Here is a 4014-nt window from a genome sequence, read left to right on the forward strand (position 1 = left end):
TGTAAAGCTTGCAAGTTTCCTTCCACGGATGTTTCCATGTCCCTGGAAAGATTGCTTGAGATGATGGTTTTTGCTGGTGTCTGGTCAGGAGGAAGCTTCCCAACACGTTTACAGGTAACTTTATCCACTCTAATGGCTCGTGGAGCTTTTCTGACAGCCAGCTCATCATCCACGGGAGCACGTAAACCCTAAGAGCTCCTGCAGCTGTGGTGGTTGGGGTCCGCTTTGCTGCTCTGCGCCCTCCCGCTCTGCTCGGACACACGTCTTACTGTTCTGCCAAGGTGCCCGTGGGCTCTTTATTATTTCCACCAGTACTGTAAGAGTCCATCGTGTGACTGTTACTCACAAGGGCAGCACCACGCTGCATCATCTGCCCTGAAAAGTGTAGGCATTACCGCTCAAATATATTACTGCCCTTAACACATCTTCCTAATGAGGCGCGTTCAGCCAGTTCCAACGTGGTAGATTTTGTTTCAGATAGGAGATGTCCACATTCTTTCCTTGAAGTTTGTCTCCTCCGCATATCAAAAAACTTTAACAAATAGGCATAATATATGCCCTGGGGAGCAGAGAAAGCTGCTTTTCTTTTTCTTGGCTGGCTTAATTCATGCTGGAGTTGTGTGACTTTTCATCTCTGCAGTTGGAGGAAAAGGCTAACTCACAGTGTAAAACTAGTATGATAAATCGTGGAAAAATAACTTGCTGGCTTTCCTAAGAAACTCCTCTCCAGCTCCTCCTCTCGCTGTACTCCTGCCAGCACCCCAGAATTCATTGCATCGCTGCATGTTATGGCACCTTTGGGATGCGTTAGTCATAAGAATGGAGCTACTGGTGCTTTGCGGGCGTATTTTAACTTTGGCTCTCATACGAGAGCTCTGACACAGCCGTGCTGTCTGCACGTCCCGGTAGCGTTTGCTTGCGGTGCCTCCTGAGATTCCAGACAGCTCAAAAAAAGGAAACATCCAATTTATATTTGCTAAGGTATGCAGGAGGTCCTTTTGGTATTCTTTGTTGGTGGTGAGGGCTGTTGGGCACCGGGTTAACGTGGGATGAAGGCAAGAGCAATGGCTCAGGTGGCAACTTGGCGTTCATGCTGTAATGCCCAGCTCCAGATCTGTCCTTTCTCTTCTGAACACTGCAGGGTGGCCAGAGAGAGCGGGAAGACTGTGTTTGCTCGGCCAGGCTTGCTCGCGTGCCCCTATGGATTATTTTCCACTTTGGGAAAATTCACAGGGACCTTCCCAGGCTGGGGCCGCCTCCTGGCTTCATCACCCCGGCCCCTCGGCACGCTGCTCGCTGCACGGTTCTCCTCGGGATGCTCCCTCCCCCTGTGACCTGCAGGCATCAGGGACCCAACAAATACATCCTCCAGGCATCAGGAGGACCGGGCTAGCTGCTGCCACGTACCAAATTGCCTGTGTAATTCTGCCTTTGGACAGCAGCCGTGACATGGACTTGAGCTGACCCAAAGTTTTCTTCCTTTGAATTCATTCAGATCTCAGCGTTCATCTATAATCGCATGTAATTAACTTCTCCTGACAGGGTGCTCTCAAGATGAGAGATGATAAGCGAGCGCTGTACATTACATTATGGATCTTTTCTTCTGGAGGCAGCCCCGTCAGGTTCTTTTGCTCTCAAATTGTGTTATCTGGACTAAATTCAGCGATTTCAGGTTTATATGCAAAAACGTGAGACCAAAACCGACCCCGATACTCTAGTTTTGAATAGAAGTGTAGAAAAATTCCCAGTTTATCCATGCAGGTTTAGTACCAGCCCTGGTTTGGAAAAGTTTTCTTGTGATTTTTCAGGCCCAATCTAATGTAAGCAGCAATGACTGGTCAAATATCAAGGCTTCACATCAAGCAGCGCATTGTCCACCAGCAAACATGCCAAGGTCAGTAAGACTTAAAATACCAAGGTATTTAAATTAAAATACTGTGGCATTACACGTATATTTGGTCCTTTTGTGCTCTGAGCCATTTGCTCATGTTCTGCGCATAACCATGATCATTTTACGCGAAAGAAGGGACAGGCATGGTCTGAAGGAAAGCTGTTCTGGCCCATCTGCATTCAGTGTTCTCAGATTTAAGTCGCTGTAGCACACAGAACAACCTTTTTGATTTTTCTCTCCCTCCAAATGAATGACCAGATAGAGATCTAGCGCACAAGCAGGGGAACAAAAATACAATTAAAACAGCAAAGCAGTGTAGTTAGTAAAGGTTTTGTTAAGCGAAATGCCGTTTTTGTTTTTCCCCTTAGGGAACAATAAGAAAACTTCTCTTCGGACATATCTTTTTCTGAAACAAGCTCCGTGACTGGTCACAACCTGTAATAAAAATGCCATATGCAAGAGAATATATTTAATATTGGGAAGGCAAAATAGAATGATATGATCTGTTTGGGGTTTGAAGGTAAATGTTTAGACATTTTTTCCTTTAAAATAATCTGTGATAGATGCTGGTTAGCTGACTGGGAAATGAAATCACAGAGGATTTATGCCATTAATGACAGGCTATGATGTCAAAGACATTTGGCCTGTAGCCATAACCTTTTGTGTGGCTCCGGCTGATTCTTATAAATAAACAGGACCGCTCAGCTGCTGCCTGGATAGGAGTCTCCATCGCTCAGGAGCACTGAAAACTGGGCTAAGGAGAGCACTTAAAAATATCAGGCAAAAAATTGAGGGGAAGTGATGTCCTGCAAGAAGCGCTTTCCCCCTTTAGTGTCTCTGGTTTTATGTGGTAGGGCTTGGTTAATGTTTAAAGAAGCGCCAAGTTACTGAAATAACATGGAAACCAGTCTCGCTTTCTGAAACTCCACTGTGTCGTGTTGATTTACAGTCAGTCAAAAGCCCTGACGCGTTGTCAATAGCGTACATCACCGCGATCCTTGTTCTTCTCGTCCCGTTTGCAGTATAAAAGGGCAGACTGGCTTGGCTTTCGCAGTGGTGCCGGGGTGGCACCCAGCCTTGGCAGTGGGTGGGACGCGGTGGGAGCACTCACCCTGCCTGCCCGGGGCAGGTCTGCAGCACCCAGCCTGCCGAGGGGCAAACCCAGGACAGCCCATTCCAGTAACCTCTAAAAGAAAATGGCAAATCTGACTGCAGAGAGACAGGCCAGCCCTGAAGTATGTACAGCTTTCATATCTGTCCCCTTAAGGAGCGTACAGGCGTAATTTTAATCATATTTTGCCAGATAATGCGCAGGATTTGCTTGCAGCCATTTCAGCCATTTGATAGGTGAGACGGCTTCGTTATGCTGTTATTGGTGTCATTTTTCTTTTCACACAGAGCTATTTTCCTTTGGTATTTTATCCTCTGGGGGCTGTGCTGCTGATGGGTCACCAGGTGCCAGACCCTCAGCTGGGTGAGGCAGCACAGCTACATTGCTTCGGGTTGAATTGAAACCTTCTCAGGAATCCAGTCCTTTTATTAACCTAACTACCAGCACCACACTGGTAAGTGTTATGGAGGGTCTTCCAACGTCTGAGCTAAGCAAGCTCTGTGTCCCGCGGGTGTTTGGTTCCTAAAGCCCTGGTGACTTCAGCAGAGCCTGGAGGTGACGTGCGACGCGGCACCGTCCCAGCCCGGGGATTCGGATGTCAGATGTGGACCTGGCAGGGCTGTGCAGCACACAGGGTTGGAGAGCGTTCCTGAAATCTGGCTCGTGATGACTGAAACAGCTCTTCAGAAACCCAGGTAGCCGGGAGCGCATTACCAGCCTGAAGCTTGTGCTTGCTTATGCCAGGGCTGAGCAGCCTGCCAGTGGCCACTGGACTTTAAACCATGTTTGTTTTTCCTTCTCCCCTTTTCTTCCGCTGAACAAAGCAAAGAAAAATACATCAAGAATGCAGGAAATGTTTGATCTGCAATTCAGCGGAGCCACGCGTGCGCAGGGGCACCCAGAAGTCGATCCCTTCTTTTTACTGCAGGCTGAAAAGCCTCCCCAGGAAAATCTGTTTGACTGCAGAGGGCATCGATGCTGGTTATGGATCTCTCTGTGGGCTGATTCAGCG

General features: G+C 47.9%; 1 long non-coding RNA gene across 1 annotated transcript; it reads left to right on the forward strand.

Moving 5' to 3' along the window:
* Window positions 1-2969: 2969 nt before the first annotated feature.
* On the forward strand, window positions 2970-3658 carry LOC142363899 (uncharacterized). Its single transcript, XR_012766030.1, has 3 exons — window positions 2970-3126; window positions 3290-3456; window positions 3549-3658. It is a non-coding gene; the product is annotated as an uncharacterized LOC142363899 (long non-coding RNA).
* Window positions 3659-4014: the final 356 nt, after the last annotated feature.

This window comes from Opisthocomus hoazin, chromosome 21, assembly GCF_030867145.1.
Source record: "Opisthocomus hoazin isolate bOpiHoa1 chromosome 21, bOpiHoa1.hap1, whole genome shotgun sequence".
Taxonomy (NCBI): domain Eukaryota; kingdom Metazoa; phylum Chordata; class Aves; order Opisthocomiformes; family Opisthocomidae; genus Opisthocomus; species Opisthocomus hoazin.